This window comes from Cynocephalus volans, chromosome 4 (genome assembly GCF_027409185.1).
Source record: "Cynocephalus volans isolate mCynVol1 chromosome 4, mCynVol1.pri, whole genome shotgun sequence".
Lineage (NCBI taxonomy): Eukaryota > Metazoa > Chordata > Mammalia > Dermoptera > Cynocephalidae > Cynocephalus > Cynocephalus volans.
In genome coordinates this window covers 146232973-146258093 of record NC_084463.1, presented here as the reverse complement: position 1 = coordinate 146258093, position 25121 = coordinate 146232973, and the positions used below count along the sequence as shown (strand labels likewise).

Below are 25121 nucleotides of genomic sequence, written 5' to 3'. Positions count from 1 at the left end.
CCCCTCTCTTCCCCAAAGTCGGTGAAAGAAGCATCGGCCCTAGACAGAAACAAAGAGCTCCAACTTCTTAATTCAAACACACCCATGAGCTGCAGCTGGGCAGAGGGCAGCCATCCGAGGGCCGCTCTTCCTCCACCTCCCCTCCTGCCCTCTCTGCAGAACACAGTTGCCCCCAAGAGCCTCAATCAGGATCAGGTGTGGGCCTCTAAGCTCCACTCCCTGGTCTCGCCCCGCTTCATCGCAGCCCACAAGCTGTCTGGCCATGAGACCCGCATTGGACCTCGAGCCAACCAGGTGGTGTGGGTTCACTCTGAGGCTAGCCCAGGCCCCGATAAGCACAATACTTTCAACTTTTTCATACTCCCCTGTCCTAAGATGCCCACATTTAGAGCACCACCAATAGGACATAATATTACATAAAAAGAGAAAACTCTCCTATATTGTATCTTCCTATAAACTGTCCCTTGATCCTGCTGTCCCTTCCTCTCCATCTGTATTCTCACTTACCCTGATTGGTCTATACCAGGCGTTGGCAAAACCTTCCTGTAAAGAGTCAGATATATTTTAGCCTTTGCAGACCACACGGTCTCTGCTGCAACTACTCAAGGATGACATGATTGTGTGAAAGCAGCCACAGACAATTGGTAAATGACTAAGCCTGGCTGTGTTCTAAAAAACTTTATTTATGGATACTGACAAATTGAATTTCATAGAATTTCCACATATCACAACATGCATTCTTTTTTCAATTTTTTTTCCAACCATTTAATAATGTAAAAACCGTATTTAGTGCTCTGGCTGTACAGAAAGAGGGTGGCATGCCACTGAGTGCTGGCCCCTGGTCTACTCCCTGTCACCTCATTCCTAGACTGTAATAGTGTTCTCCTACCTGGCCTTCCTAGCACCTCTCACTCCCCCTAAATCCATTCTGCTCACTCTTAGCCAGGGAGATCTTCCTAAAAATTCTTAAATCATCTCATTCCTCTTCTAAAAGTGGCCAAACATCTTGGCTGGCACTTGAGGCCTGTCTCTGTAGGGCTCCAGGACACCTTTCCACACTTGTCTCCTAACAGCCTGAATTGCCTAAGGTCATCCTCATCAATTTTTCAAATAAATTGTACCCATCCTTACAGATTTGACTCAGATCTCCTTAAAACCACCTTCCCTGATCACCCAGCCCTAACGTAGCCTCAATTCCTATAGCATGTGTTTATGCCATTCGCTTAGCCATCAAGGGCTTAGATTTGTATGGCTAGAAGTGTAAATAAGTAATTACATTAGAATAAAATCATTCTAATATTTGTTCACAAGTTTATAAATAGTTGGAGAACAAAGCAACCAGCTGAGGGAAAATTAGGGGAAGGCCCTGTAAAGGATCTAACCCTTGAACCAGGTCCCGCAGCATGAGTAAGGACTCATCAGCCAACAAATGGTCAGGGTTTGGGAGCAGGGGAAGCCACATTCCAGGCCAGAAAGATTTGTGCAGAGGCATAGGGTGTAGCAGAGGGCATATGCGTAGGTAGGTGGCAAGATGTCAGATCATGAAAAGTGTAGCATGCTCACTAAGGGTGGAGAGGCCTGGCAGCATGCTGGAACACAGAGTAGGCCTTCAGTAACTATATTTTGGGACTACCATAAAAATTGGCAGGGTTCCATTTCTCATTCCTGGAAGAGTCAGTCACTCCAAGCCTCAAAAAGTCAACAAACAAAAGCATCAAAGGGTTCATGGATGGAGATTACTGGTCTTTAATCTCCCTCTCTTCTCTTTCAGTCCACACCCACAACTCAAAGGAGAGCTGGGTGTGAGGTCTCACCAGGCCCATGCCCTGTTTTCTGCTATGTAACAAGCAATCCCACTTAGCCATCTTGGAAAATGTTGCGCACAAGTTAAGGCTATATTTCCGTTCTAAGTTCTTCTAACTAGGACAAGACAGCAAAAGCAATTTTAAAACAAACAAACAAAAAAAGACGTTATTTTCTACCAATTAAATTTGGGGGGCTTGCACTGGCTTATGTCTCGTTTTTTAAAGAAGCAGATGTTTCTGTAACCCTCCCCTCTTCCCCTTTAAAGGGATTATAAAAATAGGAGTCTTGAAAAACTCTTAAATGCAACCATCACAGGATCTTCCATTGACGCCAACGCCTACAGGCTTCAGTGGCAAGTATTTCTGGGCCAAGTGGGCTTTGAAGTTAACTCTTTGAAGTGAGCTTGGTGCTTTTTTTCAACACGTAAAAATGGAAGCTAAAAAATGGGGAGGAAGACAGAAATACAAGAATGAAAAAGAGGAAGCAGGCCTTTTGAACACAAGAGCTCCTGAATTCATCCCTTACCCAGAGTAACTTCAGATCAACTTGAATCTGTGGATATCAGCAAAACACTTATTTATGTATAAAGCACTGTGCTAGACACCACTGAAGAAACAAGGAAAAGACAGAGTCATTTAAGATTATAATTTATTAAGACAAGACAAGACAAAGCATAAACTCTAATACACAGCAAATGTGAAAACCACCATTAGGAAAACGGAAGAGGTAAGACACCAAACCTACTAAGATCAGCTCCAGCGACACTGTTGCATGGGAGTTAGGTATCCTCTGCCCCATTTTATAAGGCTCTGAGAACATGAACTGACCCACCCAAGAACATGCCTCAGGGAAACAGAGAGGTAGGATTTGAAGGCAGGTCAAGCCACCGTGTTCTTCCCACAGGGTAGTTCCAAGAGGAGAAAAAGTACACCTGGTTGGGAAAGCGGCGGGGAAGACCAAGAGAGACTTCATGAACAAGAGGGCCTCTGAGATGGAAACTAGAAGACCAGGACCTTAGTAGACACAGCTGGGAAGGGAGAACATTCCATGCAGAAGGCTCAAACACCTGGCCCTCAGAGAGAAAACCATGGGCAGGCTGGCTGACCTAGAACTTGGGCTACGTCTCAGGGAGCGAGTCTGGAAGAGGAGACGTGATGGGGTCGTAGAATGCCAAAGTGAAGTGTGGCCGAAAGCAGCAGCCACCAAAGGCTTTGGAGCAGGTCAAGGACATGACCACACATCAAAATATTCTTCCCTAGGGTCTCTGAAAAAGACGTTAAGAAGCTAACAAAGACCAAAGAACCTCGAAGATTCAATGGTTCTCAACTATTCTTTATTTTTCTCCTCCTTAAGCCAATGTCTCATCTGATATACTCTCACTAGGTCCCCTGTTTGCAAAGAAAATGCAGCCAAGGGACTGACAGCAATCACTGTTCCCCTTGATGCACCTGCACTGTGCTTGCTTAATGTGCAAAACCTGCATAAAATATACAGAAGGTGAGATTCTTCCATATTGACGGCACTGACTCCTAGCCCTAATTTGGTGAAATCCCACATTCCCATCAATTATACCACCAAATGCTTTAGAATTCTCAAAAATACCTAAAAACTATGATACACTGCTCTTTAGAGAACAACAAACATGAGGGTCAAAAAAACCTTTGAAGCACTGGCCTAAGGACTAAAGTTCAAAGTCCCCACAAAAAACACGTCAAGTAACACTGAACTTCATGTTTTCACCCAAATTGCACTGGACAATGATTGATTTTTTTCACACCAACTTTACTAACCCCCCTCTCAGTTACAAGGAGAAAGGGTACAATATCATGCCCAAGTTCACAGAATAGGTGGGGAGAGATTATTTGCCCTTTGATCTTTTCTAATGAACCACTCACCACATAAATGATGTCAGTTTATATAATGCATTGTTGCCTAGAATCTAAACACTGCATATTAATTTGGGACCCATGCTGTGTAATTACAAATTCAGGCATGACATATGTGATTCGTATCGACTGAAAGGCTCTAAATACACTCAGGCACAAATTAGTCCAATGTTTCAACATGCTAATACTTTATAAAGACAGCTGAAATAATTACTGCTGCAAAAATAAATTGGGAACACAAAACATGTGAAGAGACTTAATGTTCTCAAATTTATTTTTGGAGGAAGGAGGGTCTCAAATCTAAAGTGCCTTACCTAAATGAATCATTGTGTAGTATATGCATGTATTGAAACACACTGTATCACACAAATATATACAAGTAAATGTTAAAATATTTTGAATTAAAAGAAAAGAGAAATTCTAATAAAGTGTGTTAAACACATTTTTAGTTTTTAAAATTTAAGTTTTTCCTCAATGATTTAAAAAGTTTACTATGTTTTAAGTATAATATTGCACGTAAAATATTCATACAATGCTGCAAGCTGTCTTAAATATAATATCCTAAAGATCTGAAAAGTGAATGGGTCAATTAAAAAAGCAAGAAAAATCTTTCAGACACTTTTAGCTACATGAGTTTACTTTTATACCTCATATACATAAGTTTTTTTAAATAAGAACTTTAACCATCACCCAGAAAAAAGGAGAAGAGAGAAACTGAACTTGAAACTGAAAAGATGTTAAACATCCTTTTTTTTTTTTAAAGGGAAAAACTGATAAGGGAATTGGGAATTCACTACGAGGCCAAAAGTCCTAAATATGGAAATTTTCAAGTTACAGTTGAGTAGTTCATATTGAAGAAGCCATAATCAGAGACTATGACCCATTAGAAGCAAAGGAAACATTTGACAGTAACAGTAGCAGTCTGCATAGTAAACACTGTATTAAGCACTTTACATACATGTTATCGCTCCATCTTACAGATGAGAATACTGAGGTGAGTGGTTCGTGAGAAAAGATCAAAGGGCAGGACAATGTGGGAGGTTGCACTGGCTTGGAGCATCTGTCAAAGAAGGTGGCCATCATAATGGAGCAGCATTTCCAGAGATCCCAGGAGGAGTCTGACCTCATGTGAGATGCCCACATTTTAGAAGAAATACTGCCAGTGGGAGATGACAAGGTCAGGAATGGGCAGGAATGACCAAGGCACACAGGGAAAAGCTGAGGAAGCTGGGGAGGTCTAACCCAGACAAGAACACCCCAAAGAGAATGACAGAGATGTGTGTGGCTCCAGAAGAACCAAACAGAACCAGTGCGCACAAGGTGTGGGCAAGGAGACCAGCCCACTGTAAGAACTTTCTACCAGTAGAACCACATTAATAACATAAGTGTCTACAAACAAATATATCACTGAAATCACTTCAGACATGCAAGTACCACCATCATCATTTTTGCCATAGCCACAGACCATCTATACTATTACCTATTTAATATTTGCACTTGAATTGATCTACATATTTTTTACTGAGATTAATTTAGCCTCACCCCATGCAGTAGCATCCAAGAAACCATGAAGCTTACTGTTTTATGGGGTTTTTCTGAATACATATTAAAACAGATGACTATTAAAATAAATATACATCTGTACAGCATCTAAAATCATCTTGCACATCAACAGTAGTACGACCAACACATTCAGAAACATAGATCAGAAAAAGTCAAAAAAGATCACTGGCTTTCAAATCAGACAATTCTACGTTAAAACTCCTGCCTCTCTCTGTGCATTTTCTCACCTGCAAATAGGTATGATCTAGCGCCATCTCTATTAGGGTGATTTTTAGGATTGTTGAAAAAATATACCTCAGTACTAAGCACAGTGCCAAGCACCTAGTAGTTTGACACTCTTGCCACCTGTTCTAGTGTTTTTCACATTGCTTGAAAGGAAGAGTCCAATCATTGGTCATTGTTATTATGAGCTATTATATATGTTCAGAATCTTGTAGAAGGTTCCCTGCACTGGAATGAGGGTGAATTAGATGGTACCTAACCCTTCTTTTAATTATCTGTAGTTCTAGCAAACCAATAATTACTCAAGAAAACCAAGTCCTACAGAAGTAGTAACTGCTGTAACTTCTACAGCAATTAGCACAATAACATGACATTCAGACCACAAAAGGTCCTATCATATAACACTGAGTTATCAAATTATCAAATTTCCCTCTATGTTTGAAAATGTCAAAGCCACTTTTAATGGAAGAATATAAAAACAGGTCTTCCCTTCCAAACAATAATAATGAATGATATTTCCTGCTGTTGATAAATTGCCAGGGAATAAATAACAAAGTATACTCGATAATCCCATTTAAGAAATTTTCCACATGGAATAATTCATAGAATAAAAACTCTTAATAATGGCATATTCATATTTAAAAGCAGATCACCAGCAGTAGCATAAAGAAAAAGCCCATGGTGGGGTCCCATCATATAAGCATACTACTCAGGAGAAAAGAAAAATGTTAGTAGTGCTGACTAATCCACCCACACTCTGGAATGAGCCTGAGCTGGGAGACCTAAATTCACTTGGTGGATACTTTGGGATGATTCAAGGAATGATTTTCACTAATAATTTTGGCTAAACATCATTTCTGCAGCAGCACTGACTTTCAAGCAAGAACTCCAACCTGCACAGCTGTAGACTCATTGGGTCCCAATTCCCATGTGCCATTTCTTACCATCGCTATGGTGATCTAATGTTTAAGGATATGGACTGTCCGTTCCACATAGCCCCTAAATACATATTTTATCTGATGCTCAACAAAAGACATGGCATCCTTTTCAACCCTGGACAAATAACTAGATGAAGGGGCTTACTAAGAGTGGTGTTAAATGCGGTAGATTAATATCACTTTATGCACATTTTGGGACGATTCAAGGAATGATTTTCACTTGTGATTTTGATTAAACATCATTTCTGCCACAGCACTGACTCTCAAGCAAGAACCCACTACAAATTAGATGCAATTCCATTACATTAGCTGTTTCCAACTTGGCATCATTAATAGCAACCTTGGTCCAAGATCAAAATAAAAGTATTACGCAGTCAAATTGCATTTGCAATAAGACATCATCAGGCAATAAGGCATTCCATAAACCAATTAACTGTCAGTGAGTGCACTTCTTATCACAGCCATTTGGAACTGCAAAGATTTGAAAGTGGACGCACATCTTATTCTCAATGGGTGTCACCTCCTTTGCACCTACTAGGGCAATTCCAAGATTGGGTTCAAAGATATTTCCTCTCCAAAGCTGTCCTGGAGTTCTCCCTGGGGCAGATTTGGAATGCAAAGGAGGATAAGAGTAGCAGCAGCTATCAGGAGATGCCAGGCTGTGAGCAAAGGCAGTTTGCAGGCCTTCCCTTCTTTAATCTTCAAGAGAGACCTCAAGGATAGAACTTTCATGATCTTCATTTCACACATGAACAAAGTAAGGATTAGGGGGAGAAGGATGTAGCCATACTCCTGGAGAAGGTTAAGTGTCAGGGCCAGATTCAACACATGGCTTATCCTGGCTGTGTTCTCTGCCTCGACTCTCTCCCCCATCTCAACACAAATCACAAGGGTTCTCGCTGCCACTCAAGTGTAAACTCCCTGCAAGCAAGGTCCTTGTCTTTACATCCACCTGTTCCCAACAACCAACAACACCTTCTGACCTGGACCAGCTGATTAACAAAAGTTGATTAAAAATTATTCAGTGCTCCTGCTGCCTAGAGCAGGCCATTCAATCAATAATCAATCAATCTCGCCATCACTAACATGACTATCCCAGCCATGCTGCCTCTCCAAATAAAGAATAAAGAAATGATAGAAATGTGTAGGTATCACACTGCCTCATTTTCTTAAACTGAGTATTCTGAGTTTAATATGACTGCCCTGATCTTTTGAGGATTCCCAGTCATATTATTAGCAGACTGTTCACACTGTTTTGGATTAATATTTTCCAGGCCTGTCCAGATATAGACCTTCTGCACTCTTGTTAGAAACTAAGCACATAGTCCCCAGGGGCTACAGAGATGCTGAAGCACCTGCTTCTCCTTTTTTTCAGTTTCTCCTATCATATCTCCACCCTTGCTATCCATTCTTAGTCTGTAGGCCTCTCCTATTCCTTTTAATTTCCTACTTACCTAGTTAGAAAACTAGAACTACACTTGCTGGAACTGTCTTTAAAACATGAATGAAAAGACTCTCCTCTGAGAAAAACATGAACGCATTCTTTGGGAGAACTCTGTTTTCACTGCTGGTTCAGATTTTTTTTCCTGTGGCTTGCCTCTTGGTGCAGAGCTGTGGTTTGGATCACTGCTGGTGCATAGCCAGTCAAATCCAGAAAAGCAGCTTGCTAGGCTGCTCTTTCAAATTTCCGTACGAATTGCCAGTCCGAGAGCCCTTCCTTACAGTCTGAAACTTTCTTTCCTGGACAATAGGAAGTGGAGAGTGAAAGCAACTTCTATATGCAGGTCCTACCAGGAATTCCAAGTAGGGAATTTCAAGGTCCAAGCCCAAGCCCTGCATTGAGGAAGTCATCCACACCACAGGCAAACGCTTTACTCTCCTTTCCTTCCCCCCATTGTTTGCAGCATGGTGTCTCTTCCAGGCCAGTGAGGAAGGTTCCAGGCCAGAAGCTCTGTAATTGCTCTGGGAGAGAAAAAGGGGCAAGTTTTATCGTAGAAAAGGAACTCCTTTCCAGGAGGCCTCCTAATCCCTTCTCTCTCTAGAGCACAGAAAAAAAGGAGGTGGGGGGCGGGAATAGACTCATTCTACTTCCTTCTTTTCTATATCCCCACCACAAGTTTCAGATTTTCTAAACTGAAACTGAAGACTTGCATTATTCTGCCTTTGTCTGAAGCCAATTCCCTTTTTCATTGTGACCTTGGAAAGTGCCCATAAACATCATTTAATTGCCTCATTTAATCATTTCATTGTGACTGTGGTAGGTGCCCACAACCACGTAGAAGACCATCTCTCAATAGTATGATTGGAGAATCCAGATAAAACCAGCCCCTAACTAGTTAGTTCCCAGGAGGCAGGTTATAGAGGGGAGAGATCTGAGTTCAAGTCCAGACTCCCCCATTGAACCCCCCCTGTGCCCTGGAGCAGACTTAACACCTGAGCCTTCATCTGACCACCTGCAGGATAATGGTGGGGGCCCATTGGTGTAATTATATATGTTTTGATACTCGATACATAAAATACCTAACACCAAGGTCAAGGGTTTAGATCCCTGTACAGGCCAGTTACCAAAAAACAATAATAATAATAATAATAATAATAAAATACATAGGTATCCCAAATGGAGAGTCTGTAAGGACATCCCCTGTTAAAATACTGGTCTATCTCAGCACACTGGAGAAGGAGTTGGGGGGGGTTCACTTTTTGCTTTTATGCATTTACGTTATTTTAGTTTTTCCTGAGGAACATATTACTTTTAAATTTTTTTGAGAGAGGTTTTTATTTTGAAAAATAAATTAAGAGAGATAATTCCTAATCCAGCTCAATAACACAGTTAACATGGTTAAACTCCAGGATTCTGGAGCTCAACTACCTGGGTTTAAATCCTAGCCCTCCATTTGGCAAATGCGTGGCCTTGGAAAATGTCACTTAACTTCTCTCTGCCTTAGCCTCCCCTCCACATAGCAGGGTTGATAATCACGCAATGGGCGCTTGTAACGTTTTAGTAAATTAGCATGTGTGAAGTTCTTAGAAAGGAGCCTGGCTCATAGTAAGCCCTACAAAAGGTCTGCCATTGGCACTGTTTACAAGTCAGATAATGCATTAAAGTGCTTTGTAATCTGTAATGTGCTATACACATAGATCACAGCAACACAGAAAGATACCTACAAAAGATATACAATTTACAAACAGGAACCAGACTGACAGATGTTTCCAGAATATATAAATGCAAATCTGTGTAGAAAAAGATGATGGGAACCACGAGGTAGTGAAGACAAGAAAAGGGCCTGGGGTAGGACACAGGTTGACTAATCCAAACCAGCTGGAAGAACCCCCACGAGGGCGGGAGAAACTCTTCCCCCAGTTCCTCTTTTAAACTGGCAGCTCGGGGTACCTACGGGGTTCATTCCTCACCCCTTGCTCGGCAGGAAAACTTTCTGAGGATCCTGGAGGAGCAGGAGGGGCTCAGGCAGCCCCACCTCCACCAGGCAATGACCTGGGTAGACCTCTGGGCCGTGGCAGGCTAACCGTGCAGCCTCCTGGGCTGCTGCCAGTCTCCGTCCTTACAGCATCAGTATTCTCTCCCTGCCCCCTGCCAAAAATCCCAAGCCTTCCCATCTTCTGAACTAACCCAGCCCTTAGGGGAAGAGACCTCCAGTTCCCCAGGGGAGGGCTATGACTAAGCCAGGGTGCAAGAGCCTGCACCACCTCCTCCCGCCTCCTCCAAAACATGTACCTAAGAAGGAGAAAGGGGACCCATTTGTTTCGTCATTAAAAACAAAATGGAGGTGGAGGGGTGCAGAGAAGAGCCCCTGTACTTTGGGAGATCCTGTCCCACACAGAAACTAAAAAAAAGAAGAAAACCCAAGCTGGGAGCAGCACTTAGAAGGGCTAAGAAAATGGTTTTTAAGTTACGTCTAAAACTGAAACTGAACTCAAAGCGCTCACTTAAGAGCTGGCCTTTCAAGGAGCAGAAAATCAACTCTCAAGCAGCAAAAAATATCACTCAGAATCAAAGCTAAAGCCAAAACATGACTTTTTTTTTTTTTTTTTTTAAAGAGAAAACACACATAAGCTGAGAACTTTCTACAGCAAATGCCAGATTTTAGCTTGGGAGAAAAACAGAAGCCTTTGGGTAAAATAAACAGAAGGGGGAAAAAGTCTCCCTAGCATAAACCAAGGGGAACCTCCTTCCTGCAGATCAAGTTCTGACCTTTATGTGAACCCGAAATAACTAGGCTCACGATTTCGCAAAGCAAGAGGAATGGCAAGCATTTTGAATGATGCTAAAAATCTTAGTTCTTCTCTGACTTTTTGTTAGGCAGCCAACTGTATCAGTCAGAGCAAAAGTAGCTAAAAAATGTGTACTTCCCTCAGCCGGGAAAGACTGGCGAGGGGATCACAAAAAGCCACCCTCCAGCAGCCTGTCCCAGACGCTACACCCTATATGTGAAAACCAGAATTTTCCATGAGAACTGAGCAAGGAAGCCAATTGCCTTTACGTTCACTCATTCAGCAAATAATTATTGAGTGCCTACTATGTGCCAGTCATTATTTTACAGCGATGGGAAAAAACACAAGAACCCTTGTCCTCATGGTGCTAACTTTTCCAAAACTGGATTTTTAAGTAAAGGCATCAGTTCTCTTTTTAACAACTAAATGGACGTCTAAGACATTCCCCCATGCCCTCATTCAGACCCACGTATCTGCTCTTACCTAGCTCCTATTTCTGCATAGTTAGCAGCCTGGAACACATGACAACTGCATGGCCCCTGGAACCATCCAGCTTTATAGACATATAAACAGCCTGCCCGGGAGCAGATCTCAGCTCCAGGCTGGCAAGAAACAGCTCTACCTAAGGAGGTGCCTGCTGGCAAAGTTGGCAGGGAGGGGATGATTAAATGGGAGAATATATGAGAAAGTTCTTAGAAACAAAGCCGTCCAAGGGCAAAGGGTCTTACTGTTCAGTGCTTATCCCTGTTCCTGGATGCTGCTCCAGCCCCTTGCCCATCTCTCCTAGGCTATTTCTGTCTCCATATTCACTGAGCTTGGCATACAGTAGGAGATTGACAATTGCTGAATAACTTGCCCATGTTGTTGATGATAATGCTATAAGAAGAACACAGCATAAATTCTGAACTAGGAAAAATAAAAATAAAAATAAAATTTGCAAAAAAGGAAAAAAAGAACAGAGCACTGAGTATGTGCCAGGCCCTTTACTAAGGCACCTGTAAGTTGGTGCCATTATTATCCCCATTTAACAGACGAGAAGACCAAAATAAAGAAAGGTTAAGGAATTAACATGCCCAATGTCACACAACATGGAGTGTTTGCATCGTTGTGTAAAGCATTCAGCCCTTCGTAATAAGTAAGGGGATTATTTTTCTCAAATAATAAGTAGCCCCAGAGCAGCATCCCACCCAGGACGCTCAGCTGCTCTGGGCTCCTTCTTGCTCACATCCTTTGGGATGGGACTTCCCCTTTGTGAGAGGCGACCTGAAAGGGAGGTGACAGGTACAAATGCTGGTGCCAGGATTCCAGCTCTGCCACCTACTCAGTGTGGCCCTAGAGAGGTTGGCTGCCCTTCCTCAGCCTTGGTTTCCTAATCCCAATGGAGATCATTATAGGACCTATCTTATCAGGTTACTGTGAGGATGAAATGGGATGAATAAAAGGGGCTCAGAAGAGTCCGTGATACCCGAGCACGCGGTCTGTATTAGTCGGTATTTATTATGATCAGCAGTGGCGGAGGCTTTCTGCTGCATCTCCAAGCATAGCATCCACACTTCAGTCACGCCAGAGTCAATCTCTTGTGGAGGGTGTTCCTAGGAGCCCCACCCAAAAACAACTTGTGCCCACTTGCCAGAACAAGGTCACATGGCCACCCCAACATGTGACTAACACTGTAAGAAGCCAGCTGTGTTAGGAAGGAGGCAAAGAGACTAGGATAGGGTAGGAAACCGGTAGCAGCCACCACTGTAGTGATGCCAGGTCTGGACCTCAGGCAGCCCATGGCTCAAATCTCCAAGAGGAGGGCTCCCTGGGCACAGGCCCCAGCAGTGAGCAGCTCCTTCTGAGGCTCCCTAAGAAGACACTCATCACAAAAGGCCTGGGAAGCTCCTTTGCCATACAATATTCTGGAAGAGCAGGGATGAGGAAAAGAGGCAGGGTAGACACTTTCCTTCTGTTAGAGGCCAGGGGCTCCCAGTTGCTCAAGGGATGCAGACCCTAATTAATCTCCACAATAATATTTTTTCTAACAAATTTATTGAGATATTAGTCCCAATAAAACATTAAACAGCCTAAGAGCTTCTTCCAGACTTACAAAAATTAACAGGAGCCCCTGAAAGAATCTGGCATTACGTCACTGGCTTCCAAATCCTCCTTCAATCCTGCATCCTTCCAAGTTTGTGAGTAGGTAAAGCAAATGTTTGTTTTTGCAACATACTGGTTTATTTTGTTGTTTGTGTGGCAACATGAGTTCAGATCTTTAAAAAAAAAAAAATCAGTTTCTGCTTCCGTAAGTTGTGAAAAAAGCAGCAGCTCAAAGGAGCTCAATCTTTGTTTACAGGACACCATGAGCACTTTAACGGAAAAGAGAGTGTTCGTGGAGCTCGCTTCCTGGCTACAAACAGGACTTCTCAAAAATGTTTTTAGAAGATAAAATTGCATTCAAATGTTGTGTTTTGTTAATCTTCCTCTCAATTCTCAGTAACCATAGCCCCAATCATTTTAAATTTTCCTAATAGCAAAGAATCTACTCCACAGACCTAGAAGGAAAAAAACAGTCTTCACTTTGAAAGCCAAATGTATTGTAGTTAGCCCAAAAAGCAAGCTAATTGGGGGGCAATCATTCCATTTACCAGGGGAGTCTTCGCTTAACAAAACATCCCTTCCACAGAGGCTTCCCAGAGCCCTAGACCATACAGTACCCCATTAACCATGCTCAAAGCTTCTCTATAGCCTCCAGTTTGATGGTTCTTAATGGGATTCGGGTTTGAATCAGTGCAGGCAGGAGGTGTGGTGGTTAAGAGCGTACGTAGACTGCAGGAGCTGAGACCTAAGGCTAAAGCCAGCCTCCCCCACGTGCCAGGTGTGTGACCTTACGTCAATTACTTATCCTTTCTTTGCCTCACCTGTAAAATGGAGACAATAACAGCAGTTACCTTGCTGGGTGGTCAGAAGGCACTTGGCACAGGATCTGCCATAGGGTGAGAGCTCTGGGATTGCATGCTATCTTTATCATCCTGGAGACGAAACCGTGTGAGGGTGGGGACAATGTGTGTCTTGCTCCTGGCTATATCACAGGTACACAGAGCACAATCTCCCATATTTGTTACAGGATCATATTCTGTACCTACTCTGTACCAGGCATCACCCTATGGGCAGGAGATGCACCAGCCAACAAAACAGACCTGCATCCTCCTGTGCCTACATTCTAATTCAGGGAGGGGCAATAGCATGTATTACAGGTAGTAAGTGCTGCGGGTGAAAATCAGAACAGAGTAAGGGGAGATCAGGAGTGCTGGGGGTGGTACTGGACATGGGGTGATCAGGGCCTCTTTGCAAGGGGGAGGAAGGGGGGATGGCATCATGCACTACTTGGGGAGAGGATGTTGTGAAAAGAAAGAAGTGCTCATGCAAAGCCCAGAGGCAGATGTGATCCTGATGTGTTTGTTCTAGCAACTACCAGTGTGCCTGTGCAGAGAGGGCAGAAAGTGGAAAAAGAAGAGGTCAGGGATGACAGGGCAGATCCTACAGGCTTTTGTAAGGACCTTGCCTTTTTTCCAGGTGTGATGGGGAGTCACTGCAGGGTTTCAAGCAGAGGGGAACATGATCCAACTTCAGTTTTTAAAAAGTTCATTCTGGCTGCCTTGTGGGAACAGAATGACAAGGAACAAGGGCAGAAGTGGGGAGACCAGTGAGGAGACCTTCACAATAATCCAGAGGAGAGCAGATAGTAGCTAGGACCAGAGTGGTAGCTAGGGAGGAGGGAGGAGAAGGGGTCGGACTCTGGACTTGCTTTGAAGGCGAGCCCCCAGGCTGGCAGGTGGACCGGATACAGGGTTTGAGAGAGAGGAGTCGGGGAAGATGGAAAGTTTTGGGTGTGGGCAGCTGGAAGGATACAGTAGCCATGAACTGTGGTAGTGAAAACTGGCCAGAACCATTGGCGGAGGGATTATTTTGGGGTTTGGGGTTTGTTTTTTGTTTGAGGTGGAGGAGAAGGCATTTCTTTAAATAGTAAGTGTGGCCAATATGCTTCTTCCCTACTTCTGATTTCCAAAAAGAACTTTTCTCTCAGCACTCCTGGCTTCTCTCTGTTCTGCCCCACAATTCTCCCTGAAGGGAGCAGGAGTGATTCATCTCGCTCAGTGGTCTACTCATCCATCCAGAAGTTTTACCGGGACTGCTGCTGTTGCTGAGAAGCCCTCTGGGTCTCTCTCCAAGGCTGCCCACAAATGGGTGGGTACATCAACCTAAACTCAGGTTCCTATCAGGAAGTACATGCTGCCCCACACCTAAGCCACATCCTCCAACCAAGCCATTATCAGTAATAGAGGTAACATTTTGATCTCTACCTTCACTAGGCTGTGCCTCTCTCTTAAGTGGTTCAGAAATCTGAAAAACAGGCATGAGGTTTAAACCCCAACAATAAGCTCCAAAGGGCATTAAAAACAACAACTAACTTTATGCAGAGTTTAGAGTTCATCAGAATCTCATAACCCTCCAAGGTAGAGAGTTAATCAGCAAATGACTCCTAAGTACCTATTATTAAGCTCTCACAATGCGGCACCACCCTAGCTAATGAAGGGGGGTGAGGGGGCTGTGTCATTAGCACCATTTTACAGCTGAGAGGGCAGCTCAGAGAGTCACATACTTTTCAGGAGGTCACACCACCAGGAGATGGCATGCGAGCATGACACCTAGGTCTTCTGATTCTAAAGTCCATGCTCTTTTCATACTTACGAGCTAGGCAACCTTGGGCAAGTTACTTCACCTCTCTCAGCCTGCATTTTATCATCTATAAAACAGAGATTATGACAGCACCTACCTCCTTGGGTTATCGTGAGAATTAAATGAGTTGATCGATGGAAAGTACTTGGAAAAATAACTGACATGACACATAGGACGCACTCAATAACTGTCATCATCGTCATCATTATTACTACACCACTAAGCTACCTCTCTAATAATGATAATAACTACTGTTAATAAATACTTCCTCTGTGGCAAGAACTGTACACTAAGTGCTTTAAATGCAATAACCCACTGAAACCTCACAACAGTCTGAATTTTGTCCCCATTTCACACTCAGGAATCTGAAGCTCAGAGAGTAAGGTTAAATACTGCTGGAGCTCACACAACTAGCAAGAGGCAAAGACAAGATTTGAATTTGGGTCTTACAAATTATTTAGCAGAAACATATTTACTATGAAATAAAGCAATATGTGTGCTTCTGACTTTTATTCTGCGTGTATGTTAAAAATACACGCAGAATCAAGGGCACCTCCATTATACACAAAGCTCCTTTTGAAGTGCTTTAGCCCAAAGGACAAAAGGAAAAAAGCCTCCACAATTCTTGTTAACATTATTCAGTGTGTGATACTAATCACCCCAGACCACATCCTATACCCACCACAACCTGAAAACCCACTTCCTCCCCAGAACACATCCCAGGGAGCAAAAGTCAACATTCAACTCCGACTTGTCCGAGAACACCTTTTATATTGACCTACGCATGCCAGCAAGTAACTGAGCTGGAAAAACATTCTCCTGAAGCCTGGAAAGGGATCACAGTGCTTTGGATTGAGATGCATCGCGTCTTCAACACTGCTTATTATTCCCAGCACCAGCGGAACAGAGCCAAGCAAGCTAGCAGCATCCTGCTAGATCCTGAGATCAGCGTCACAGACCAAAGACATGCTCACCCCCACAGCCTTTTCTGGACCCACCTTCAGAGACCCACCTTCATCACTTGGCCCTAAGGCCTTCTCATGGGATGGCAGAAGGGACATCTGTCAGCTAACCCACCATGAAGTATGGAGCCCAGGGGCCCTTCTGAGGATTTGGAGTAGGGAGAGACATCGTTCTTCACATGTCAGTCATAAGACCAACCCTCATGCCTCCCCAGGACAGAATCATCAGAAACATTCTAGAGAGGATGTGATTGTCACACTGGTGGAGCCAGAAGGTGGAGACAACAGAGACCAAGAAAGAAAATCAAGAGGTTGACTATATGTTAACCCTAGAAATCTGGCAGGAGATTTAGAGCTTCTCAGGCCCCAAGAATTGCTGTTCCATCAAAAGCTTCATGCTTGGGCTGAGCCCGTGGCGCACTCGGTAGCGTGCTGCGCTAGCAGCGCGGCGACGCTCCCACCACGGGTTCAGATCCTATATAGGAATGACCGGTGCACTCCCTGGCTGAGCGCCGGTCACAGAAAAAAAAAAAAAAAGCTTCATGCTTGCAGACAATCGGCCAAGCAAAAATGCAGTCTGGTGCCACTGAAATAATCCATATTATTCCATACACGCATGGCAAGCCCTGACTGCTTTGGAGGGGTATCTGTTGAGTGCCTACCACGTGCTGGGCACCACGTTAGGGGCTTTATCTATCTCACTTCATTTAGTCCTCCCAAACACCCTGTGAGACACGGGAATTGGCCCTATTTGACAAATGAGGAAACTCACACTCAGAGGAGTTAAATAACTTGTTCTGATATAAAACAGCCTGTGTGGTAGAGAAGAATTAAAACCTGTTCTGACTCAGAGCTCGTGCTCGACTTTTTTTCATAAAAGGACATCACCCGGGGCAACACCGGGAAAAGCCTGGTATACATCAGGTACTACAAGTAGTGGGCAAGACCACAGAGTCATCTTCCGACTCCTGTATCAAATGAAATGATACAGGAGTCGGAAGATGATGTGCCTCTAACTAGCTGGGCAAGTCACTTAACCTTTCCAAGTCTACTTCTTCACCTAAGATATAAGGCTGATTTAAAATAAGATGATGCAGGCAAAGTACCTGGCACATAAGAATAACTGAGATGTCATTTCTCTAATGCAACTTCTTTTTCGTGGGTTTTTTTTTTTTTTCCTTAATGCAACTTAGTATAATAGAAACATTGACCTCTCCTTCATAAGGCTTAACCACAGAGCTGAAATCGCATGGTAAACTCTAACTTGTTATATGAGAGGTGGCACATTGGGGCCCCCCGGCCAACATCAGCCCCAGACATGTTGTTTGGCCGTATATATATTTTTTTCTTAAATGTGAATTGATTGCCAGCATTTAAACAGAATATTCCCCATAAAAATATAATTTCCTGCTTCTGTAGGGGAAAATTAAAAAACTGGAAAATCTGGCAACCCTGGGCCACATTCTCACATGACAATAAGATCTGGGGCTGAGCAGTGGCTACCTTTTGAGGAACATGACACCTCCAACTCACACCAGTACCCTCCACATGCTTCTCTCATTTATGTGGCTGCCAGGCCCTGAAGGCTGGTGACGCGCGCACTGCATAAACGCAAGGTGGTATGAGAGCACACAGCTAGTTTCCGCATTCCTGCCAAGTCTTGATTGCACTGTAAGATTTTTGGTACTACCTCCCTGTTACCCACGGTCACAGGAAAGACATTTCACTGATGACGGTATTGTGGTGCCAGCCCTCTTGCCCAAGTAATCCTAATGCTCCAAGGCTCTTCTGTGCCCTGAATCCATCTGTCTCAATCTTCAAGATTTGGGCTCCCACTGATTAACTTGCTCCCCTTCAAAGTATCAATGAAGAGATGCAGACATGTGAGATCTCCAGTTTCTCCTGGCTTCAGAGGCTACTCTGCCACCCACAGAGCACAAGCCTTTGTCAACCAGGGTTGATATCGAGTGGTCTTCCTATGACATCCCAAGGGCTGGGATGGTGAGCACCTCCATTCCAGGCTGACAACAGGAGGGGGTGAGGCCACCCATAAGCTCCAGAGAATGACCAGCATCTCCTGAAGTCCTGGCAGGGAAAAGATTTTGATTAATGAGAGAGAGGCAAGTGCCTGTCCAAGGTAACCATACTTCACATTTCCAGAACCTGAAAAGCATCCATCTCTGACTCCATTATGTTATAGACCAACCATAGACATGCACTGGGTGTCACTACAGACGTGCTATCTCACGTCTTTCTAAATTTAGCCCCACCTTGATGGGGTCCAAGGACAAACCTACATGCAATTCTACACACTAGAGAGAGAACGCAGGACAAGATAAAACTCCTTCCTCAGGAAGCTTAGACACTTCATCTTCATCTTCATACACTATCATCTTCTTCTTCAGATCTTCATCATATCATCGTCATCCAGGAACTAAAATTCACCAAGTGTTCACCATGTCCCAGGTTGCATGTTACACATTTCATTCTCATGATCAGATTTAAGTATGACTATTATCTGCCTATTTAACAGATGAGAAAACAGGCGTAGCAAAGTTAAAGTAACTAGCTCAAAGTCAAGGAGGAAGCAAGGATTCAAACTCAGGAAGTCTGCCTCCAGAACCCATGCTCAAAATGCCAGAAGAATATCATTTCCTGGTTTTCAGATGTGGAAACTAAGCCTCAGAAAGTTTATGTATCATTTTCCAAGACAATAAAACCAAGAAGAGGTCTCTCTCCCAAGTCCCCTTTCTTCTGCTCCTTTGTGATTCCCTCCCCTTATTACAGGGTTTCTCCATCTCTGCACCGCCATCCACAGCTGGATAATTCATTGTTGTGGGGAGCTGTCTTGTACATTGTAGGGTTTTTACCAGCATCCCTGGCCTCTACCCATTAGATGCCAGTAGCACCATTAGAACTCTCTACCCCAAAGTCATGATAATCAAAAACATCTCCTGACATTGCCAAATGTCCCGTGGGGTGCAAAATCACCCCCCAGTTGAGAACCACACAGGACACAAAGGGCAGGGCCCAGGAACATATGGCAGAACAGGCATAAACTGATAAAGAAGCATTTAAATCACAGCCCAACCCCTGGGGCACATGACTCAGCTCCTCCTTTATAATACAGGAATGATCATGGTTGTCCCCCTCACAGAGCTAAATGTGAAGAGTAAATGAGACCAGTCAAGCAAAGCACTTGGGTCAGTGGCTGGCTAACAGTAAGTGGTCAACTGTTCTTAGTTATTGGTAGCATAATGATTCTGAACATCCAGCTGAGATCCACCTCACAGTGACTTGCTGTTGGGAAAAAAGAATAATTTAATCAGGCCCCCTTGCCTTAGGTCTGGTTGGGGGTGGTGCAGTGCATTCTTTGTAAGCAAATTGTGTGGGTGGAGTTAGTGCCCATGGGCAGTACTGTGGCTTGGCTGGCGTCTGCCTCAGGCATCCACCCACAGGGCCACGCTCTCCAACGTATGGCTTCCAAGGACCTGTTTTCTGGTTACCTAGCTCATAGACCTGTGTGTGAGGGGTCTGGTGACCCAGCCTGCCTTGTGAGGGGTCTGGTGACCCAGCCTTGCATGTGAGGGATCTGGGAACCCAGCCTGGCATGTGAAGGGTTTGTGACCCAGTCCGGAATAGGCTCGAGGGGGTTGTGAGCTCCAGACCCAGCCCTAGCTCAACAATTGGCCCAGTCAGCAGGATTACGGGCAGGTAAAAGAGCTCGACACTTGCCCTCTCTGAAAACTAGGAGTAGGTTTTTCCACATTTAGAGATTAATGCTATCATCAGAAGAACCATTTCCCTTATGCCACGTGGTGGGGGGGGATAAGGTCAAGTGACTTCCTCTAAATAAAAAACAAAAACCACAGGCAGCTTGGCCTGGAAGTCAAAAGTAAGAATCTTCCAGCTCTAGCCTGGATCCCAATAGCCCCTCACACAGCCCTGCTGCTATGAATCAGTGCACAAGTGCACACGTCCCAAGCATCAGAGCACCACTGCAGTCACAACCCTTTACATCAGAAACAAAAAAATGCCCACACAGAACAGTTAAATAAAATATGTTACAATGAACACTAGAATATTATGCAGCAACTAAATACAGTGCTTTAAAAGAACAACTATCAACAAGAAAGTGCTCACAGGGACTGGCCGGTTTGCTCAGTTGGTTAGAGCGCAGTGTTATAACACCAAGGTCAAGGGTTCAGATCCCTGTACCAGCCAGCTGCCAAAAACAAAAATAAAAGTGCTCACAATAAGACATATAAGTGCCATTAAGTGATTGAGTCAGACAAGACCTATAAAACGATATTTGCAATATGATCATTTTTGCAACATATGTATTCTGGGGCATAAAATCATACAAAAATACAGTAAAATATTAACAACGTTATCTTGAGATAGTAGATTAAGGGATTTTTCTTTCTTTGTTACACCTTCCTTCATTCCCCAGTTCTTTATCAACAGTGACCAACCAGAAGCAGGAAGCCTCGTGGGTGAGCGCAGATTGGAATCCTAGCTCTTTCACTCACCTGCTAGGCAACCCTGTGCCAGGCATTTAACCTCTCTGAGTACATAACACTGCTAATAATAGCAAGGACCTTGAATGGTACTGTTATTACTACCTTTATAATGGAGGAGGGATTAAGTCCTGGGATACTATGGGATAAAATGGATAATAATGGATACTATGGGATAAAAAGATGTCATCACCCCTTAAGGAGTTACATTAGTACTGACAAGAAGACAGAAATGCTTTGGCAAAACTCCTCTGTTAGAGTTAGCAAATGAGCCATTTCCTGAAAAGCAGCCACTCCCATGAGATGTACTAACCATAAGACCACCAGGACATGCCCCAAGGGTTGCCTGCTACAGAAAGGGGCACACTATACGTCGACTTAGATGTGCTGCTGAAAAAGCGTGTGTGCAAAGGGATGCTGCAAATTGAACCCAATTTAAGACATAACAGGAGAAAGCTCTGTTTCACAGAATCCACGAAATGGATTATCTGATTTTATCATCCCAAAAAAAAAAAAGTTCCCTAATTTTACTGTTCTACTTGAGGTATTTATAAATTGGATTTTCTCAGTTCAAGTCATCTCAGCCAATTGCATGCTCTCACGTTCAATCCACTCTCCAAATAAACGCTCAGGGGCTTCAAACACGGCCTGGCGCACAGTAGGCACTTAGCATTCTCAGGAATGAACGTGCAAGCAGGAATGATACATCGAAATGAGGAAAAGGAATCACAATTACATGTCATCACACACTGGTCCAAACACATAGAATATGCACCACCACGAATGGGCTTCAGTTGATAACTAAGGATGTGTCAATGTAGATTCATCAACCGTAACAAAAACCACTCTGGTGGGGGATGCTGGTAAATGGGGGAGGCTGTGCATATGTAGGGGCAGGGGGTATATGGGAAATCTCTATACCTTCTATTCAATCTTGCTGTGAACTTAAAATTGCTCTAAACTCTACTAACACATTTGACAAAACGGGACAGGTTTACCAGCCATGTGTATAAAAACAAACTCATATCGGCTTGTGTACACAAACCACAAAACACGCATTATTCTCAAATCATCTGACTGGGGCGGCTATGAAACCTGAAAATCAGGTTCACCAGCAGCATTACAGAAAGCACAGGAATGTTCTGATCATTGTATATTCTCCACACGGCAGAAGACTCAAAGGAGGTCCTTCTAGTTTTCACCTGGTTCTTTTCAACAAAAAGTGCTTTTATCCACAAAATTTCAAGAAATCTAAGTCTATGATTTTTTTCCCCACAAGTCTCCAATGCAGAAAGAAAATATTTTTCAGGGGGCTTCATACTCATACTTGTATATGAGCCTCCAAGAGGCATGCAACGTCATGTAAAGTTCATTACGAAAGGGCATCCCTACACACAGCCCACCGTCAATCCATCTTTCCGCATGGAGGACTGTAGTTTTTTCTTTTTCTTTTCTTTTTTTTTTTAATCAATAAACTATGGATTTATTTATTTATGCAATATTGATACAAAAGAACGTTATGCAGCATTGAAAATTAATAAATGATGCCTACATACACTGGCATGTATAAATTTCCTAAACACAGCATTGAGAGAAAAGTGTCAATTATAAAGGAATATATACTGTACGATTCCATTTATGTAACACTCAAAAACAGGCAAAACTAAATTATAATGTTAGAATTCAGGATAGTGATTACTTTTGAGGAGGAAGAAAGAACAATTGGAGGCAGGCGCTATGTGGGGAAGTTTCTGTGGTGCCTACAACTTCCTGTTTCTTTGACCAGGGCAGTGCCTGCATTGGTGTTGACTTCATGAAACTTCATTGAATGGTACATTTATGTTTGTGGATTTTTCTGTATATGTATTACAATACATAATAAAAAATTTTAAATACCCCACTGAAAATAGATTTGGGTATCCTTCAAAATACACTAAGGGACAATCTGTTGAGAACTGTAGTTAAAAGCAGCATGGTATTCCAGGTTTTCTAAGACAATTCAGATTTTAAATATTCTACCTTTCTCTGTCCCCCTACACAGTACATCCCAGCTTAGCATTTGAAATGGTCATCATAACTGAGTGGTTTTCAACTGGGCAAGATTTGCTCCACCCCCCACCCCCAAAGGACATCTGGCAATGTCTGGAGACATTTCGGCTGTCACAACTGAGTGGGGTGGGGAGGAGGGTGCCACTGGCATCTAGCAGGAAGAGGCCAAGGTACTGCTAAACAGCCTACAATGCCCAGAACAGCCACACACAACAGAGAACTGTCTACCCAAATGTCAGTAGTGCTGAGCCTGAGAAACCCTACTACAAGGTGAAAGCTTAAGAGAGCTTTCAAATAAAACTCCTGCCTCAGGAGTACAAGTGAAGGTGCATTCCAAGTTGGAACTGTGCTCTTTTGGGGAGGCACAGCCCTCCACCATGGCCTGTGTGAGCTTGGAGAGTGATTTACTCTACCTATTTCTTCAGCTGTAAAATGGGGACAATAAAAATATCTGCCTCTCAAGATTTTTATGAAAATGATTTAAGATCACGTACATAAAGAGTTTAGAGTGCTCCCTTGCCCAGCACATCGCAAACACAAAAGGCACGAGAAACTAAGAACCTATCTGCAGGGCACCAAAATGTCTTCTGGACAGTAACTGCTGTTGTGGCCATCACCTGGGGAGTGGCAGGCCTGAAGAAGCACTGGGCAGTTGGAAGTCTTCCCAACAGCAGGGCAGAGCCACTCTGGAGGCTGAGAGAGCTGGGGCAGATCAGGGTTCTCTAAGAAAAGACACCAACAACTGAGCAGAGTTTCTTGGGGTTACCCATACCCCCAAAGATGTCCTAGATGGGGGCAATGACTTCCCAGGCAAAGGCAGGGAGGAGGAGGGGCCCAGGTACCAGACCACTCTCGGGGCAGCATTTGGTAGATCAAAGAAAAGGGCTAGTTGGGGCCCTTCTCTTGACCCCAAAGGAAAGAGCAGCAGACTAAACCGCAACTCCCTCCAATATGTCCTTTAAATAATGTGGACAACAACAACTGAGAATGCATTGTTCAGGGGACTCAAACAGGTCCCCCAACATGCCCATGCACTGGAAGGCATCCCTCAAGAGTGACCTGTTGCTTTGCCTCACATGGCCAACAAACTCTCTGGACTCAAAATCAACTATTATACCGAACAGAAACCCACTCCCGAGTTTCAACAACTGGTGATTACACCCCAATTCACAGCACCTGGGATGGTGCCGATGCGACCACCCTGAGAGAGGACATCATCAGTCCCCACCTGAAGTAAATTAAAAGGACTTGCCATGCTAAATGGTACAAACTTTGCTTTAACAAAATGCTTTTGTCTTAACTGTGAAAACTTGCTCCATAGCTTTTGCTTTTTCTTTTAATTAAATAAATAAAACGGGGGAGATGTGGAGTACACTAACATTTATAAAACAAATGTATTTTACAGGGCCTACTTTCCAAAGCCCTGTAGTTTCAGGTTAAACCTAACTTTTTAAAATTACATATAGAAAGGTTAACCTTACCAAAGACAGGAAACTTTCCCCAGGCTAAAGTCTCTGTTGTAGATAAAAACTGTAACACAGCAAAATTCCTGGCTCCAAGGACAGATGCCCTTGGTGCAATTAAACCTAATGACTGTTGCCACAACAATTAAATTACTGTTCTTTTTGTACCCACCTATGTTCCTTTTCCGTAATTTTCTGGCCCAGAGAATAAATACTGAGAGAAGACCCCAGTTCACTGTTAATTTTTCAAGGAATGCCTCTTTCCTGAGGGTTTGTGGAAATTAACCCCTCAGGGCTTCTCACTGCTCAGAAGAAATGGGCTTTGAATAATCCTTTTTGCGTCTCCATCACCCTGGGGGAGAGGTGACATGACCAAAACCCAATAAAGTTAGTAATAACCAACCCGAGAGGATAGAGCCCCTCAAAAACCCCACAAGAGGTGGAGACTGCATGTGTAGTAGAAGTTCTGTTTCCAAAGGAAACCATCAGAGCGTCTGCCCCAGGCCACACCACCCTCCCCATCCCATGTCACACTCATGCTCACGTGTGGCCGGAGGTCACTTGGAGGTTCAACTTGGAATTTCCAGACTTCTGTTTTCTAAAAGTTTGAGCAGGATTTAAAAATTACCATAGGTTAATGTTGGCAACAAATGTGAAGGGTTCATTTTGAAAAGTTTTTTACCCCAACCCTAACTGAAATGACTGTTAGGTGATGGCCAAGTCCATCTCATCAGACAGAGACCCTCCATCCAGCCTCCAG

General features: G+C 43.5%; 1 protein-coding gene across 1 annotated transcript in view; it reads right to left on the bottom strand.

Moving 5' to 3' along the window:
* The window catches only part of PTPRJ (protein tyrosine phosphatase receptor type J), a 159203-nt gene that overhangs the window by 82209 nt on the left and 51873 nt on the right, over positions 1-25121 (bottom strand). The gene's annotated exons all lie outside the window — the stretch shown is intronic.